General features: G+C 46.1%; 1 protein-coding gene across 1 annotated transcript in view; it reads right to left on the reverse strand.

Annotated features, from left to right (window-relative positions):
• PLPP5 (phospholipid phosphatase 5) overlaps positions 1–12,395 on the reverse strand; it is a 40,044-nt gene extending 27,649 nt beyond the window's left edge. Inside the window, exon 1 of the mRNA XM_075858824.1 lies at positions 12,328–12,395. The gene's annotated coding sequence lies outside the window, so the exon portion shown is untranslated. The remainder of the gene's footprint in view (positions 1–12,327) is intronic.
• Positions 12,396–19,970: the final 7,575 nt, after the last annotated feature.

Consider the following 19,970-nt stretch of genomic DNA (forward strand, 5'->3'; position numbering starts at 1 on the left):
TTTCACACGCCTCGCACGGACCTATGTTAGTCTATGGGGCCGTGCAGACTGTCAGTGATTTTTGCGCAGCGTGTGTCCGCTGCGTAAAACTCACGACAGGTCCTCTATTTCGGCGTTTTTCGCGCATCACGCACCCATTGAAGTCAATGGGTGCGTGAAAATCACGCGCACCACACGGAAGCACTTCCGTGGTACGCGCGTGATTCGCGCAACAGCAGTAACACTATGAATGTAAACAGAAAAGCACCATGTGCTTTTCTGTTTACAAACATACAAACCGTGTCATAATGATGGCGGCTGCGCGAAAATCACGCAGCCGCGCACCATATGATCATGACACACGGAGCTGTTAAGTGCCTTTTGCGCGCGCAAAATGCACACGCTCGTGTAAATCCGGCCTAAACTTGTAGTTCACAAAGTCATGACTAGGAGTCCCAGCAGAGGGACCAGTGCAGCACAATGTGACGACTGGGCACTTTAAGGATATAAAGTCACTTGGGGGAATTTATCAACTTTACACTTGTTTTCTGGCGTAGAATTTGCAAATGGGGCGAAAAGTCACAATTTGTGGTGTGAATTGTGACTTTTAGCCTTTTTTACTGCATTTGTGGAAAGGGGGCATTGGCTCCACAAAAGGAGGAGGGGCCACCATGGCCTGACAAATTATAATTTACGACAGAAAACTGGCGTTAATAGTGGAAATCGCCGCCAGCTCCTAGCTGCCGTAGATTTCACTCTGTGGGGGTGAGCAAGGTAGAGGCCCATGCCAGGCCCTGCACCTTGGCCCCCGCATTGTACTAACAAATATATATATAAATATAATGGATGCTTCTCTTACGGCAGTTTTTCTCACCTTCGGGTCCCCGCAGGCTTCCTCTGCATCTTGCAGTTCATACAACGTTGTATGTGACGCAGAACTGATGACGTTAAACTGCTGCGTTGCATATAAGGCCCTGACATTACTCAGCATCGGGACTTTGTATGACCCGCAGCATGATGAGGGGACAAGAGATTGGAAAGGATGGCCTCTTAATAAATGTGTCACCACTTACTCCAACCTTCTTTCAATTAAGACTGGCGGATGAAACGCCAGCCTTAATAAATTCCCCCTACTGTGTGCCAGCATAGTGCCCCAAGGGGCTTACCCCGGGCCTGATAGGCAAGAGGCCGGTTCAGTGGATACGTCATGAAAGGCTATTGGAAGAGCCATGACGTATCGGTTAAATGTATACTTGTGACATATGCCATAAGTCACCCATAGGCTTCCACGTTAAAAATCATATACCGCACGTTATACTTTTGTGGGATCCAGCGGTATCTACTACACTATTCCATCCTTTTAAAAAATAAAGTGTACTGAGAAGTGATATGAAGGCGAGTGTGAAAGAGACATTAGAGGGTGAATACTGTGAGGAGGTTGAAACCTTGTGGGTGGAACTAGAAAGAGAGGTAAACACTGAAAAAATTACTTTTGGTGTAATCTATAGACCCCCCAATATAACTGAGGAGATGGAAGTTCAGCTATATAAACAGATGGAGCGGGCTGCACAGGCGGGTACTGTAGTGATAATTGGAGATTTTAATTTCCGGGATATTAATTGGTGTCATGGTTCGGCTTCAACTGCAAAGGGGAGACATTTCCTCAACCTGCTGCAGGAAAATTTTATGGGCCAGTTTGTGGAAGACCCGACTAGAGGCGAAGCTCTGTTGGATCTGGTCATTTCTAATAATGCAGAGCTTGTTGGGAATGTCAATGTTCGTGAAAACCTCGGTAACAGTGATCACAATATAGTTACATTTTACCTATACTGTAAAAAACAAACGCAGGCTGGGAGGGCAAAAACATTTAATGTTAAGAAAGCCAAATTCCCCAGGATGAGGGCGGCAATTCAGGATATAGACTGGGAAGAACTAATGTTAAATAATGGAACAAATGATAAATGGGAGATTTTCAAATCTACTTTGAGTTATTATAGTGCAAAATTTATTCCTATAGGTAACAAGTATAAACGACTCAAATTAAACCCCACATGGCTTACACCTTCTGTGAAAGGGGCAATACATGACAAAAAAAGGGCATTTAAAAAATACAAATCTGAGGGTACAGCTGTAGCCTTTGTAAAATATAAAGAGCTTAATAAAATATGTGAAAATTTAATAAAATTAGCAAAAATACAAAATGAAAGGCAGGTGGCCAAGGATAGTAAAACAAATCCCCAAAAATTCTTCAAGTATATAAATGCTAAAAAGCCCAGGTCTGAACATGTAGGACCCCTAGATAATGGTAATGGGGAGTTGGTCACAGGGGATCAAGAGAAGGCAGAGTTACTAAATGGGTTCTTCCGCTCTGTATATACAACAGAAGAAGGAGCAGCTGATGTAGCCGGTGCCAGTGCTGTTAATATATCAGTTTATATACTAAATTTGATGAATGTAGAGATGGTCCAAGCTAAATAAAATAAAATAAATGTGCACAAGGCCCCGGGACCAGATGGGTTACACCCTAGAATTCTTAAAGAGCTTAGTTCAGTTATTTCTGTCCCCCTTTTCATAATATTCAGAGAATCTCTAGTGACTGGTATAGTGCCAAGGGACTGGCGCAGGGCAAATGTGGTGCCTATTTTCAAAAAGGGCTCTAGGTCTTCCCCAGGTAATTATAGACCAGTAAGCTTAACATCCATCGTGGGGAAAATGTTTGAGGGGCTATTGAGGGACTATATACAGGATTATGTGACAATAAATAGCATTATAAGTGACAGCCAGCACGGTTTTACTAAGGACAGAAGTTGTCAAACTAACCTAATCTGTTTTTATGAAGAGGTGAGCAGAAGTCTAGACAGAGGGGCCGCTGTGGATTTAGTGTTTTTGGACTTTGCAAAGGCATTTGACACTGTCCCCCATAGACGCCTAATGGGTAAATTAAGGACTATAGGTTTAGAAAATATAGTTTGTAATTGGATTGAGAATTGGCTCAAGGACCGTATCCAGAGGGTTGTGGTCAATGATTCCTTCTCTGAATGGTCCCCAGTTATAAGTGGTGTACCCCAGGGTTCAGTGCTGGGACCACTATTATTCAACTTATTTATTAATGATATAGAGGAAGGGATTAATAGCACTATTTCTATTTTTGCAGATGACACCAAGCTATGCAATATAGTTCAGACTATAGAAGATGTTCATGAATTACAGGCAGATTTAAACAAACTAAGTGTTTGGGCGTCCACTTGGCAGATGAAGTTTAATGTAGATAAATGTAAAGTTATGCATCTGGGTACCAACAACCTGCAGGCATCATATGTCCTAGGGGGAGCTACACTGGCGGATTCACTTGTTGAGAAGGATCTGGGTGTACTTGTAAATCATAAACTCAATAACAGCATGCAGTGTCAATCAGCTGCTTCAAAGGCCAGCAGGATATTGTTGTGTATTAAAAGAGGCATGGACTCGCGGGACAGGGATGTAATAATGCCACTTTACAAAGCATTAGTGAGGCCTCATCTAGAATATGCAGTCCAGTTCTGGGCTCCAGTTCATAGAAAGGATGCCCTGGAGTTGGAAAAAATACAAAGAAGAGCAACGAAGCTAATTAGGGCATGGAGAATTTAAGTTATGAGGAAAGATTGAAAGAATTAAACCTATTTAGCCTTGAAAAAAGACGACTAAGGGGGGACATGATTAACTTATATAAATATATTAATGGCACATACAAAAAATATGGTGAAATCCTGTTCCTTGTAAAACCCCCTCAAAAAACAAGGGGGCACTCCCTCCGTCTGGAGAAAAAAAGGTTCAACCTGCAGAGGCGACAAGGCTTCTTTACAGTGAGAACTGTGAATTTATGGAATAGTCACCGCAGGAGCTGGTCACAGCAGGGACAGGAGATGGCTTTAAAAAAGGCTTAGATAATTTCCTAGAACAAAAAAATATTAGCTCCTATGTGTAGAAATGTTTCCTTCCCTTTTCCCTTCCCTTGGTTGAACTTGATGGACATGTGTCTTTTTTCAGCCGTACTAACTATGTAACTATGTAACTATGAGACGGATGGTGGCCAAGAGAGTATTAATGGCGCACTATGTACACGTTTAGCATGTACGCCAGGAGCGCTCCCGACACACACGCTAAATGACAACCCAAAACGTGATGTGAACAGGGCCTAATATTTTTCCAATATACTTTCTGTATTTCTGTATTAACTTCTCATGGTTTTCAAGATCTCTGCTTGTTGTTATTCAGTAGGAAAATTCATAGTCTACTTCCAGAGGATAAAATTTTGTCCACGGTCACGTGATGTCAGGTGCAGGGCTCGTTACAGTTAGGCCTGATTTACACGAGAGTGTGCGTTTTGCGCACTTAACAGCTCCGTGTGGCAGCAGCATATGATGCACGGCTGCGTGATTTTCGCGCAGCCGCCATCATTATGACACTCCGTTTGGATGTTTGTAAACAGAAAAGCACGTGGTGCTTTTCTGTTTACATTCAGAGTTTGACAGCCGTTGCGAGAATCACGCAGTTCGCACGGAAGTGCTTCCGTGCGGCATGCGTGGTTTTCACGCACCCATTGACTTCAATGGGTGCGTGATGCGCGAACAGCGCACAAAGAAAGGACATGTCGTGAGTTTTACGCAACGCACTCGCGCTGCGCAAATTTCACGAACGGTCTGCACTGCCCCATAGACTAATATAGGTGCGTACGACACGCGTGAAAAGCACGCGCGTATATTACGCTCATGTAAATGATGCCTTACAGTACGTGTATCAGAGCTGTGTATTGTAACGAGCTGTGAACCTGTGTTCACATGACCATGGACAGCAACTTATCCCATGGAAGTAAACAATGAATGTTCCTACTGAATGACAAGCAGAGATCTTAATCATGAGGAATTAATACAGAAAGTATATTATAAGGCCTCATTCACAGGGTTTCCCGGCCGGGTGCCGGCCGTTCATAAATCTGCCGGCACCCGGCTGCATTAGGAATAATAGACCCCTAATGGGGCTATTCACACGACCGTTTTTTTGACGGCCGGGAAAACCGGCCGTCAAAAAATAGGACATGCTCTATCTTCGGCCGGGTACCCGGCCCCCATAGAAGTCTATGGGGCCGGGTAATAAACGGCCATCACCGGGATGTGTCCCGAGTGATGGCCGGGTTTTCCATCGCTTGCGCTCTATCTCCTCCTCCTCACAGCGCAGAGTGCATGTGAGGAGGAGGAGTTGATGCCATTCGGACGAATGGCATCGCTGTACACTGTGTGGCAGGGCCGGGGTGTACAGCAGGTGGAAGGAGCGCTACGCTGGCTCCCTTCCCCTGCTTGTTTTAAAAGCGCCCTGGCCCGGCGACACCTTAGATGGCGCCGCTAGTAGCAGCAGCTGCTGCGGCTGCTACTACTGCAGCGACGCCACTATAGCAGAGCGGGGAGGTATCTCCCCGCTCTGCTATGTGCTAGCCCCACTTTAGCTCCTTGAAGGAGCGGAATCCCCGTGTTTTCGGGGATTCCGCTCCTGGACAGAGCGCTTGATGTCTCTGTCCATATCTGGGCAGTGACATCAGGGGAAACTCCTGAAGCGGAATCCCCGAACACATGGGGATTCCCCTTCAGGAGTTGCCGCTGATGTCACTGTCCAGATCTGCCCGGCCCGGCACGGATGCAAAACTTTATGCAAACCGGCCGGGCAAAATGGCCGATTTTACCGGCCGACACTCGGGCTCGGGAGCGACCCGGTCGTGTGAATCCCGCCTTAGTTTGTATGACAATTATACAAAAACACAATAACCGAATAAAACCGGACAAGCCCGTTAAATAAAGGGGTTTTCCCATGAGAGACATTAATGACATATCCACAGTATATGTCATAAATGGCAGATAGATGCGGTTCCCACCTATCTCTAGAATGGGGTCCCCTAAACCACGTTCTACCTTTGTCTGATCTCACCGACTCTCGGCCAATTCCTGGTTACATGGTCGGGAGTTATGAAAACAGCGTAAAATCGCTGAGCTACGCGGTTTCCATAACTCCCATAGTAGTGAGTAGCAGTTACGGACGCAGTGTATAGAATGCGAGCTACGCGGTTTACGTAACTTACCTTTTTCATGGTCGGAATTCACCTCATTCAGCTGCAACACAGCAGTAGAACTGGGTTTAGGGGCCCCCGTTCTAGAGATAGGTGGGACCCGCATCTGACATTTATGACCGATCCCGTGGACAGGTCATAAATGTCTCATGGGAAAATCCCTTTAAGGCATCAGTCAGGTACCCTAAAAATGCTTAACCCAGTGGGTTCAATACATCCACTAAATGGACCTCCAAGAACCAGTAGGGGGCCCAGAAGAAGGTACTCCTCCTAGGTCAACATACTGTGACTCACGTGACAACCACTTTGGGTGGCGTGATTTAGCCACATAGGACATTCGCTTCCCTCTCTCCCACAAAACTGAACAAGAATGTCTGTTTCCTAGGGCCAGAAGACAACGTGCCAGAGTTAGGAGAGGTTTGAATCTGCCAAACTGCATCATGGTCTCAAAAGGACTTCAACAACAACAACAACAAAACAAAAAAATTAGATTTATTGGTGATCAGAAATTGCCCTAATTCAGAAATCATATTTGGCTGTCAGGGCATGCTGGGAGTTGTAGTTTTCGAGAATCTGAAGACCCACAGGTTGGAGACCACTGGTTTAGGCCCCATGCACACGACTCTAGTTTTTACCCGCAAAAAAATTCCTATTCTTGTCTGCAATTGCCGCATGGACTTGCCCATAGAAATTAAAAATTGCAGACAGCTACAAATGTGTATCCGTAGCCGTCCATATTTGTGGAACGAAATGGGGATTTCCCAAAAAAACGGCGCCAGAGCGATCATGTGACCTTTAAGGGGTGGGACATGTTGGTGACAGTTTGTAGCCTCCCTTTTTTTCTTTGCACTATGGACCGTATTTGCCAAATATGCAGGTGACTATTGATCTATATTTGCTGAGAGCAAAAAAACAAACAAAAAACGACAGTGGTGTGCATGAGGCTAGATCTTAAATAAAAAACAATCGGCATCATGATTTTTTCTTTTAGGCCGGGTTCACACCTACTGTAGCATAAATATTATGCAATGAACCGGCCTATGAAGCTGAACCGAAATCTGCACATGTTCCACACGTATTTAGTTGCGGATATAGCTGCGAATTCCACTCATTGCAATGACTGAATTCCACTGTGAAAATCTGCTGCATTAAACTGGATTGAACATTTGCAGCACGTGTAGAATCCTCTACGGATTTTGTAAGCAGTAAGTCAATAGTACTTCACATGAATGGTACTACATTGTACTGCACTTTGTTGGCGTGTCAATGCAGATTCTGCAACAAACATGTGATGTGTGAACGTGCCCTAAAGAGGACTCTCCTGACATATGCCAAGCATCAAGTCAGCACTACTGGGATGTAGAAATAATGTGAATCCAAAAGGTCATACAATTTTCAGAAACACTACGCGACACTGTATTTCTTGGACTATTAGGGGGGATTCACACGAACGTGTATTGGGTCCGTGCGGGCCGCGTGGTTTTCACGCGCCACGCACAGACCAATACAAGTCTATGGGGCAGTACAGACAGTCCGTGCTTTTTGCGCAGCATTTGTCAGCTGCGCAAAAAGCGCGACATGCTCAATATCTCCGCGTATTTCGCGCATCACGCACCCATTGAAGTCAATGGGTGCGTGAAAACCACGCAGGTCGCACGGAAGCACTTCCGTGCGAACCAACTGAAACAGCGCACCAGCTGTCAAAAGGATGAATGTAAACAGCGTGCTTTTCTGTTTCCAAACATCCAAACGGAGTGTCTTTGAGATGAGCGAACCCGGACAACCGAACCGAACTTCACCGGGTTCGGCCGAACTCGTTTTGGCCGAACCCGGCAAAAAAAATTCCGGTACGCGACGTCAGGAGATAGTCACTGTCCAGGGTGCTGAAAGAGTTAAACTGTTTCAGCACCCTGGACAGTGACTTCCGATCCCAATATACATGAACCTGTAAAAGAAAAAACGAAGTTCTGACTTACCGATAACTCCCGGCTTCTTCCTCCAGTCTGACCTCCCGGGATGACAATTCAGTCCAAGTGACAGCTCCAGCCAATCACAGGCCAAGCACAGGCTGCAGCGGTCACATGGACTGCCGCATCATCCAGGGAGGTGGGGCCCGATGTCAAGAGAGGCGCGTCACCAAGGACGCGTCACCAAGGCAACGGCCGGGAGGGAAGTTCTCGGTAAGTACGAACTTTTTCTTTTTTTTTTAACAGGTTTCTCGATATTGTGATCGGCATTCACTGTCGAGGGTGCTGAAAGAGTTAACTGCCGATCAGTTAGCTCTTTCAGCACCTTGGACAGTGACGGGCGTCGACTAGCCTCATCTCTATGATGGCGGCTGCGCGAAAATCACGCAGCCGCGCATCATACACGGATGACACACGCAGCTGTCAAGTGTTTTTTGCGCGCGCAAAACGCTGCGTTGTTTGCGCGCGCAAAAACGCAACGTTCGTCTGAATCTGCCCTTAGACGCACTTTTTGTGCTAAAAACTGACCTGTGATCTTTTGGTGCGTCTAATAATCAGAATTCAGGCAGCTGCCAGCGTATGATGAAGCAGAAGATTGAGCGCGATATAAGGGGCCTTGCCGTGCAGTGTTACGGCAGAAGCCGGTCCTGTGCGGTGTGTAAAGAATCGGTTATCTGCTGACTGTACAGTAACATCACATGCACTAGTCTGTCAAATCTGACTCTTCAGCGAGCAAATAACAGGCATTTGTACACACAACCCGGTACATCCATGAAAGGAATGATTTGCAAGCACCTTCTAGCCACGCCCCCTCCTATGGAGCAGATACATCCCCATTAACCCCTGCCTCTCCACATCTGATGTCTGGTGAGTTCAGGGGAGGTTCAGCACACTATAGCTGCCAACATGCTGTATCACTGAGGCTGTCTTAGTATTGGGGCACTGTGGTTGGCATTGTAGCTCCTTAATACTAGGCCTTATTCACACGAACGTGTCCGTTTTGCGCGCGTAAAAAAACGCAGCGTTTTTCTTGCGTTGCAGTTTCGTGTGACATCTGTGTACGGTGCGTGTCTGCGTTTTTTACGCGCGAATTTCATCCGTATGTCACAGGTTTTTTACGCCAGCAAAATAAACTGAAGGTGGTTTTCTTTTTCTCAACATTTCTTTAGCAACTGTTGCGTGAATCACGTACAGCACACGGATGTGCGTCCGTGTGCTGTCCGTGATTTTCACGCACCCATTGACTTCAATGTGTGCTTGATGTGCAAAAAACGCACACGAATAGGACATGCAGTGAGTTTCACGCAGCGGACACACGCTACGTGAAAAACACTGAATGTCTGAATGGCCCCATTGAATTGCATGGGTTCGTGTGACGTCCGTTGTTTTAACGTGCGTAACACGGACGTGAAATAGGTTCGTCTGAATAAGGCCTTACCCATAGAACAAATATAAACAACTTCCTCCAATTTTAGGCCCTATTCCCACGACAGGGATTCCCGGCTGTGTGACAGCCGTTTTCTGAATGGACGTCACACGGTCGCAGTAGGAACAATAGACCCCAAATGGGGCTATTCACACGGCTGATTTTTTTGACGGCTCGGTAAACCGGGCCGTCAAAGAATGGTGCATGCCCTATTTTCAGCCGTTCTCCCGGCTGCATGGCTCCCATAGAAGTCTGTGGGGACATGTAAGGCTCGACTGTCACTCGGATGTGATCCGAGGGACAGCTGAACTTTCTGCCGCTCGTTCGCTTTCTTCTCCTCCTCACAGTTCGAAGTGCATGTGAGGAGGAGGGTAATTTTTTTGCTCCCTGTAGCAGCGGAATCCCCAATCCCCGGCCACAGCATTGCCAATTCTGTGGCCAGGGATTCCGCTCCAAGAGAAGTCCCTGACTTCATTGTCCATACATGGACACAGTGACATCAGGGACTTCTGAAGCAGAGAGCAGAATCCCCGGCACTGTGGCTGGTATTTCCGCACCAGGAGAAGTCACTGACTTCACTCTCCATATATGGACATTGAAGTCAGGGACTTCTCCTGGAACGGTCCCCTACAGTGGCACCATCTACAGAAAGGTAGGGGGGGTGCCATCTATGGGGTGTGTGCTATGTAAAAGGGGGCTGTGTGGCACTACCGACAACGGGGGCTGTGTGGCACTACCGACACGGGGGGGGGCTGTGTGGCACTACCGACACGGGGGGGGGGCTGTGTGGCACTACCGACACGGGGGGGGGGGCTGTGTGGCACTACCGACACGGGGGGGGCTGTGTGGCACTACCGACACGGGGGGGGGGCTGTGTGGCACTACCGACACGGGGGGGGCTGTGTGGCACTACCGACACGGGGGGGGCTGTGTGGCACTACCGACACGGGGGGGGCTGTGTGGCACTACCGACACGGGGGGGGGCTGTGTGGCACTACCTACAAGGGGGGCTGTGTGGCACTACCTACAAGGGGGGCTGTGTGGCACTACCTACAAGGGGGGCTGTGTGGCACTACCTACAAGGGGGGGCTGTGTGGCACTACCTACAAGGGGGGGCTGTGTGGCACTACCTACAAGGGGGGGCTGTGTGGCACTACCTACAAGGGGGGCTGTGTGGCACTACCTACAAGGGGGGCTGTGTGGCACTACCTACAAGGGGGGGCTGTGTGGCACTACCTACAAGGGGGGGCTGTGTGGCATTATCTACAGAGGGAAGGGTATGGCAAAAAATTTACTAATAAAATTCATCCGTTTTTAAAACGGACCGGGGAAAAAGCAGATGCAAAACTGGTAAAAATTAGTCATTAAGAACGGAAACACGGCCCGGAACGGAACTGATGCAAAACTGAAGAGAAAAACAGACCAAAACGTTTTTTATCGTCCGACACTCGGACCCGGTCGTGTGAATAGGGCCTTATGCTTTAAAATAGGAGCCATATGGTCGAAAAAAGCAAAAAAAAAAGTCAGAGATAGAACAATTTTTAGCGATCGGACTTGGTTTACGTCTTTATTGTTACACTATATCAAGAATCTTGTGGTTCCCGCCGTATCAAAAGTGGTGGAGCTCAGGTTACCCTATGGGAATATTACAGTATATGATCTTTTATTTTTGATTTGGGGGCGGGGGTATACAACTGTATACATCCAGACGTATAGCCTAAACACGCTGTAAAAAATAAAATGTAAAAAAAGCCCTATTAGAAAAAGGATAATCAAGACTATCCATATAGAACTTTTTTATTTTATTTATTTTTTACACACTGGTGGCCTGCCGATGCAATATAGCACAGACACTGGTTCGGCTACTCAGGGACCCCCTCAAATTATGATGTGGGTTCGCAGTTAATGTGGACATGGTGGGATACTGACATATGGAGATTCATTGGAGTCTGGGCGGTTTCACAGCGGTAGTGCGGCTGTATATCAACGTCCGTATTATGGCGGACGTAGTTCTACTTTAAGGGTATGTGCACACATACTAATTACGTCCGTAATTGACGGACGTATTTCGGCCGCAAGTACCGGACCGAACTCAGTGCAGGGAGCCGGGCTCCAAGCATCATAGTTATGTACGATGCTAGAAGTCCCTGGCTCTCCGTGGACCTACTGTCCCGTACTGAAAACATGATTACAGTACGGGACAGTTGTCCTGCAGCGAGGCAGGGACTCCTAGCATCGTACATAAGTATGATGCTAGGAGCCCGGCTCCCTGCACTGAGTTCGGGCCGGTACTTGCGGCCGAAATACGTCCGTCAATTACGGACGTAATTAGTGTGTGTGCACATACCCTTACAGGACTGGAGTTCGGTTCAGTAGAACCACAGGGGGGTTGAGTCTTGTGACCAGATCACGCAGCTATTGACTGGCGAGGTAGCGGTACGATGGGATGCTATACGGGAACATACAAGATATATATATATATATCCATCACAGACATGTACACAGCCTGTAACTATTGCACCACAGATGTTACACAGACAGGGATAGTGTAGGTAACGTTATATGGAGGGAATTGCTATATAAGCAGTTCCCTATAGAGCTCTATTATAAATGTACGTTATACAGGAAGCAGTGATAATATCCATTATAATGTACCGCTCCCTCGTATAAATATGACAGTACAAGGCTTATGACACCTGCTGCTGACCGTTGTCACACATGACGCCCCTCTGTACCCCTCACTATATTGGTAATTAGCTCCGGACTAATTATCCCTCATTAAGCCCCTGATCCGTCACCTCACATACACACAGCCGACAACAGCGGCTGTAGGCTGTGACGTCAGCGCCCCGCCCACCTACCGTGCACACGTGGCGCTGCTCCCTTGTCTAGTCGCTGCTGGCTCAGCCCGCTATTTATATAGACACTATAGAATCAACGAGAGGAGGCGATGGACAAACAAGTCCGGGAGACTGAGCAAGGAGAGTGCTGCCACCTGTTACCCGCCGAGGAAAGTGCACCTTATCATGGCAGAATGGATGGAGAACAAGTGTTCTTATCTGTCAAGGCGCATTTATGGGGTATCTATGAGATAATATTCAGGGGGACGAATGGAACAGTGTTCTGATAACTGGTTGTGGGGGGCTTATATACTAAGCATTATGGGGGTCCCAGCAGTTAGACCTTGACAATCATACATTGATGGCAGGCTGCAGACATTTTTAAATTTTTGAGTTTCATTCTTCCTCTCCACCTTCCAAATGACATAACTTTTTTATTTTTCCGCCGACATAGCTGTATGTGGTCGTTTTTGGGACCGGGCCCCCATTGCCACAAAGCGCTGACCTCGCTTCCAACTGGTCCGCATGCTCCAGCATTCACTATGCCGCGAGCGGCTCGGCGCAGGCAGGCGCGATGTAGTGATGTGCGCCGAGTCACAGCACAGTGCAGAGGAGAAGACGGATCCTCCACCCGTCGTGGGAACGGGGATAGGTGAGTAATTATGTTATTGTTTTTATATTCGGTACATACCTATGGGGGCATTATACTGGGTATGGGACATCTAAGGGGGCATTATACTGGGTATGGGACATCTTAGGGGGCATTATACTGTATGGGACAGCTATGGGGGGAATTATACTATATGGGGGGCATTATACTGTATGGGACAGCTATGGGGGGCATTATACTATATGGGGGGCATTATACTGTATGGGGCAGCTATGGGGCATTATACTGTATGGGGACATTATACTGTACGTGGCAGCTATGGGTGGCAATATACTGTGGGGGCAGCTATATGGGCATTATACTGTGGGGGCATCTATGGGGGGCACTATACTGTGTGGGGGCAGCTATGGGGGGGGCATTATTACGTTGATAATTTTGTACGGCCCGCAAATGATATTATAAATATCCAAATGGCCCTTGGCAGAAAAAAGGTCCCCATCCCTGCTGTAGATAGTGCCACACAGCTCTCTGTAGATTGCACCACACAGCCCCCCTGGACATCCTGCCACAAAGCCCCCTGTAGATAGTGCCACACAGCGTCCCCCCCCCCCTATAAATAGAGCCACACATCTCCACTGTAGATGATGCCACACAGCCCCCCTGGACATCCTGCCACAAAGCCCCCTGTAGATAGTGCCACACAGCGTCCCCCCCCCCTATAAATAGAGCCACACATCTCCACTGTAGATGATGCCACACAGCCCCCCTGGACATCCTGCCACAAAGCCCCCTGTAGATAGTGCCACACAGCGTCCCCCCCCCCCTATAAATAGAGCCACACATCTCCCCTGTAGATGATGCCACACAGCCCCCCTGTAGATGACACGCACACACACACACCTCCCTGTAGATAGTGCCACATACTCCCCCTGTATATAGTGCCATATACACCCCCTGTAGATAGTGCCACCCCTACCCTGTAGATAGAGCCATTCAGTTGGTTCAATGCTGAAGTCAGAGGCTCCATCTATGAGCGGAATCCCCAGCCAGGCCATCTGTAACGCTTTGCCCGGGGATTTCGGCGCTCCAGGAGGAGTGAATGGCAGAGCAGGAAGGGGATCGTTTCCTGCTCTGCCATAGTATTCAATTGTACCTGTGTCCTGAGGATGCAGATACAATTGAATGTAGCAGTTGTCGGGACAAGTCCCTGGCAGGTAATTTGCTGGGACAAGTCCCTGGCCGGTAATTTGCTGGGACAAGTCCCTGGCCGGTAATTTGCTGGGACAAGTCCCTGGACGGTAATTTGCTGGGACAAGTCCCTGGCCGGTAATTTGCTGGGACAAGTCCCTGGACGGTAATTTGCTGGGACAAGTCCCGGCAAATTTGGGACTGTTGGCAAGTATGCATATAATGTACTGGGAAACAAAAAACATTCTTTGTGGGGTAAAATTGAAACAAAAACAGTGATTCCGCCATAGTTTTTGGGGTTATGTTTTAACAGCATTCACTGTGCAGTAAAAGCGGTATGTTATATTTACTTTGCGGGTCAAAATGATATACGGCAATACCAAATATTGCCAAGCCAATATCAAGCCCTGCCTTAATAGGAGCACAAAGATAGCAGACCTGGGGGAGGGGGGTCTTCATTAGGCCCCCCAAGCTGCCATGACAACAATCAGCAACCAGAAATTGTGTTGCCGAGGGGGGGGGGGGTGACAATAGGCAGTCGGAGGGGGCCATCCCCTCTTTCTGATGGCTTAGATACCGCGGTCGCTGTTCATTGCAGTGAAGTGTCGGCTGTAAACTTCGCCGCACCACTACCTGAAAGGAGTTGGTCCTGGATTAGAAAAACATGGCAGGTGTCCATGGGTTTTGTCTGTTATTGCAGCTCAAATCCATTGAAGTACATGGGGCAGTGCTGCAATACCACACACAACCTGTGGACAGGTGTGGCACTGTTTTTGGAAGAAAGCAGCCATGTTTTTTTTAATCCTGGACAACCCTGGGTTTTCTGGGCTTTGAAAAAAAATACAAATAAACTGTGAAATGCCGTACATACACATGACCGCTGCTGCCAGTAATTGACTGAAGTGTTCACATGCCAGTACGGCACGTCCTTGCTTTAGCAATGGAATCACAGACTGGTGGAGGACCGCTGGAGCGGAGGAGTTAAAAGGTGAGTAATGGCTTTTTTGAAGTTATCGCAGGACCACATTTTTTTTTTGGAAAGCTCCTTAAAACGGAGGTTGTCTCATAAGGACCATATGGGTCATCATAGTGAGAGGTCCCACACTGGAGGACTCGGTGCTAACATGTATTACATAGTGACCCATTCATTTAAATGTGCACTGTGTAATTATATATTTGTGGCCAAATGTGTGAAACACTTTCCGCCTCCCCCAGCTATATCAGCAGATTTTCAGGACAGCTTTAATTTGAGGAAATAGTTTCCAGATGGGAAAACGCCTATACCCTCTGGCAGGTCTGCTATCTGAGGACAGCAAAGGACAGAGGAGGAAATGCTGACCTCGGGAAGTTTTTTTTTATTATTTTATTCAGTATTTTCATGTAAAAAGCTATTTTACTGCTGCCAGGAGTCATAGAGAAAGCCTGTGAGTCTTGCTACCACCGCACACACAGTGATTGACAGTTCTACCTGCATGGGTTTGTGTGAATGTTAAGCTGTTAATCACTCCTGTCAGCAGTAAAAAAGCTTTTTAAATGAAAATACTGAATCAAATCATAGAAAGAGATATATATATATATATATATATATATATATAGCAATAGAAAGCAGCAGCACTCACTAGAAACAAATGTGTGGGTGCCAAGCAAGTCGTCCAGATCCAAGGACAAGGCAGTATATAAAAATAGAAATCTTGCAGCACTCCAAAAGTGTGAAAAATAAGTGGTTTATTCAGCCAACAAACAGCGACGTTTCTGTCCTACAATAGGACCTTTATCAAGCATGGTGACATACTGAGTGATAACGGTTTATAAAGAGCAAAAGAGCATTTACATAATTCATCTCATTAAAATACAAATAAAGTGCAAAGTGACAGAATTACAGAGCATTGTGTATATGAATGGTATCAAATACAATCAAAATATTGATACATAAAGTGCACGTGCAGATACATTTAAAATAAACAACATTATCGCATAATAAACATGCAATAATACATGATTACAACATAATCAAATATACAACAGTTGTGTCAGAACCAGTCACGTTAGTTCCCCTCACCAATCAGAGCTTCGGGACCTTCATCATCCAAATTGCGTACAGGCTATGTGTATAACAGCACTCAGTACACAGAGCATGGTGTTGTAAGATATGTGGGTGTGTGTATATAAGTTGCCCACATCCGGTTAGAGGACCGGAAGTTTTTACGTCGCTATGCAACAGGATGCTTCAGGAGCGCAGTGATGACAGCGCATTCACCGCCCCTCGCACCTCCCTCGCAAAGCGTTCACCGTTGTCAACCAACCATCAATCACAAAGCACTGTGTGATTAAAGAGATACATGTTGTAACGTAGTTACCGCTGGTATCGTATATAGTCCCAAACAGGTAAAAGATCAAAACTTGATCTAAAAATAGGCTCGTGGAGACAGTCAGTATTATTATAGCGATGTTTATAACGATTCATATATGTTGGCGGATACAGAGCACCCAAAGGTCCACACGCGGGTATACTAGATCCCTGTCCACACTTCCGTGGTCAAGAGGGAACTAGTCCCCAGGAACTCTAGGATCCAACCAAACACAATGTAAAGTGTATGGGGAATCCCAGCAGATCACAAACGTGTAACGGACCTATGTTCGTCGATGCAATGCCAAGTCCGCAAAAGCGATATTGAAAATATATATATATATGCCTGGGTATTTAACCCCATCTTATCTACTGACTATCACCATACGAGACAAGAAATAAGCAATGTATATAGAGAATCATCTTTATTATATGGGCTGGGACTAGATCTAACACCAGCAATCAATTTTTGCAAATACAGCTGGATCAATGATGATGAGAGAATGGTCCCGAAGTTCCGTTGGAATCTAGAATAATACAAAATAAATGTTAATAACAAGGAGAAAATTACTGATAAAGCATAATATAATAAAATCATGTCACCAAAAAAGATGACCAATGAGGATCATATACGGGAGTACATGGAGGAGAGGGGGAGACAAGACCGGATGTCGGCAACTTATATACACACACCCACATATCTTACAACACCATGCTCTGTGTACTGAGTGCTGTTATACACATAGCCTGTACGCAATTTGGATGATGAAGGTCCCGAAGCTCTGATTGGTGAGGGGAACTAACGTGACTAGTTCTCACACAACTGTTGTATATTTGATTATGTTGTAATCATGTATTATTGCATGTTTATTATGCGATAATGTTGTTTATTTTAAATGTTAAATGTATCTGCACGTGCACTTTATGTATCAATATTTTGATTGTATTTGATACCATTCATATACACAATGCTCTGTAATTCTGTCACTTTGCACTTTATTTGTATTTTAATGAGATGAATTATGTAAATGCTCTTTTGCTCTTTATAAACCGTTATCACTCAGTATGTCACCATGCTTGATAAAGGTCCTATTGTAGGACAGAAACGTCGCTGTTTGTTGGCTGAATAAACCACTTATTTTTCACACTTTTGGAGTGCTGCAAGATTTCTATTTTTATATATATATATATATATATATATATATATATATATATATGAACCTCCACATTTGTACTCTTTTCTAGAGATCACTGGGGCTGCCGTCAGGGTGACTAAGGCGGCTTCGTTCACATCTGCGTCGGGACTCCGTTCATGGGTTCCATCTGACCTTTCCATCAATCGGAATCGTGAACAGAACCATAACTGACATAAACGGAAACCATAGGTTTCCGTTTGTCACCGTTGTTTAAGGGGTCTGTCGTTTTGACGGAATGAATTGCGCAGTCAACTATGGTATTGATTCTGTCAAAACGACTGAGTAGGACCGCCTACTGGACTCTTAAACCCAGAATGAGCAGGGATTTAAATCAATGAAATAAAGTATATACTTAATCTTTTCCCACAAAACTTTATATCAATCTACTCAGCTCCTTCTGCTCTATAACAGGCTGCCACTAAAGCAGACGGCATGTTCGACGTCACAAGTTTCCTTTAATCCCAAAGGTAATGAATGCCAGACATGTGTGGATGCCACTCAAGGTATTTCACAATAAACTTGGCAAGCTATTCTGTTCATATGAATTTAAGGTCCAAAAGCCATAAAAAACCAGCCCCAGTCCGTTTGCTTTCCACCAAACTTCACAGTTGGTATCACACCCGCAGGAAAAAGGTGCACAAAGCCTGGTTACTGACAAATCCGTTCCTCTCAAGAAAGATTGGTTAGTGTGAACCATGCTTTGTGGCAAACAACTTATAGAAGACGTTTTATAGAGATGCACGAAAATGGAAAAGGCTACAAAAGCATTGCTAAAGACCTGGGTGTACATCAGTCCACCATTAGACAAATTGTCTAACATGGAGAAAATTCCGCTACTCTCCCTAATGAGTGGGCATCCTGAAAGAGGCGAGAAGGAACACAAGGATAACAGCAAAAAAAACTACTAAAGACTCTACAAACTGCAAAAACATCTGTACCTGTGTCCACTATTAGAAAAACACTGAACAGGAATGGTGTTCATGGAAGGACACCCAAAAGAAGCTGCTGCTGTCCAAAAAAAAACTATTGTGCCCGTCAAGTTTCCCTTAGACCACTTGGAAGTTCCACGATGCTTCTGGGAGAATTATCTATGGACATATGAGACAAAAGTGGACATTTTTAGCACAAATGCACAGCGAAAAAGAACTATGCAGACCAACGACAAAACCTCATCCCAACGGTGAAGGATGATGAAGGGAGCATCTAGGTTTGGGGCTGCTTTGCTGCCTCAGGGTCTGGATGCCGTGCGATCATTGAAGGAACGATGAATTCAAAGGTGTATCAAAACATTTTATAGTAGAATGTAAGGACAGTAGTCCATGACCTCAATCTGAACAGACGTTGGGTGATGCAAAAAGACAATGACCCAAAACACACAAGTAAATCATCTAAAGAATGGTTGAAAAAGATTTGTGTTTTGGAATGACCAAGTCAGAGTTCTGACCTCAACCCTATGGCCGGGTTCCCACGGGACGGATACGCGGCGTAAAAACCATGCAGCGTATCCGACCTGGTACCCACAGTACATTCGTCCAGAAAACCGCACCACATTGGTAAAAAAACCACTCATACTTATGTAAGCCGTTATGGCGACGCTCCCTCCTGTGCAGTCCGGCCTCCTTGGATGGCGCTGCAGCCCATGATTGGCTGCAACGGCGGTCACATGGAATGTAAGGCCGGCCCTCTGATGTCATCCAGGCAGGCCTCCTGGGATGATGTATCCTCCTATGTGTCGGCTGCAACGGTCACATGGGATGCAACGTCACCCCAGGAGGCCGGACTGCAGGAAGGAGGAGGACATTCTGGGTAAGTATGTTTTGGTTTTTTTTACGCCGCAAAAAGCGCAACACTTGGCTTTTTGTTTCAGGTTTTACATCCCCATTGAATTCAGTGGGGGAAACCCGCAACAGAAAATCATCAAAAGCACAGCATAAATTGACATGCTGCGAAATTAAATTGCGCATCGCAGGTTAACATTTTCGCTGCGTTTTGTTTTCCGCAGCGTTAGCATGAGATTTTCTGAATCCGCTTTGCTGCTACTGTAAATGCTGCGGAATTTCCACACAGAATTCCGTTGCAGAAATTCTGCAGCGTTTACGCTACGTGGGAACCGGGCCTATAGAGATGTGGCATGACCTGAAGAGGGCTGCGTACACAAGGCATCCTGGAAATATTGATGAACTAAAACACATTTGCAGAGCGAATTGGTCCAAAATTCCTCCTCAACATTGTGCAAATCTTATTTGCAGCTACAGAAAATGTTTGGTGGAGGCGATTGCTGCTGAAGGGAGATCAACGGGTTAATAATTTCAAGGGTTCACTA

This window comes from Rhinoderma darwinii, chromosome 3 (genome assembly GCF_050947455.1).
Source record: "Rhinoderma darwinii isolate aRhiDar2 chromosome 3, aRhiDar2.hap1, whole genome shotgun sequence".
Classification (NCBI taxonomy): Eukaryota; Metazoa; Chordata; class Amphibia; order Anura; family Rhinodermatidae; genus Rhinoderma; species Rhinoderma darwinii.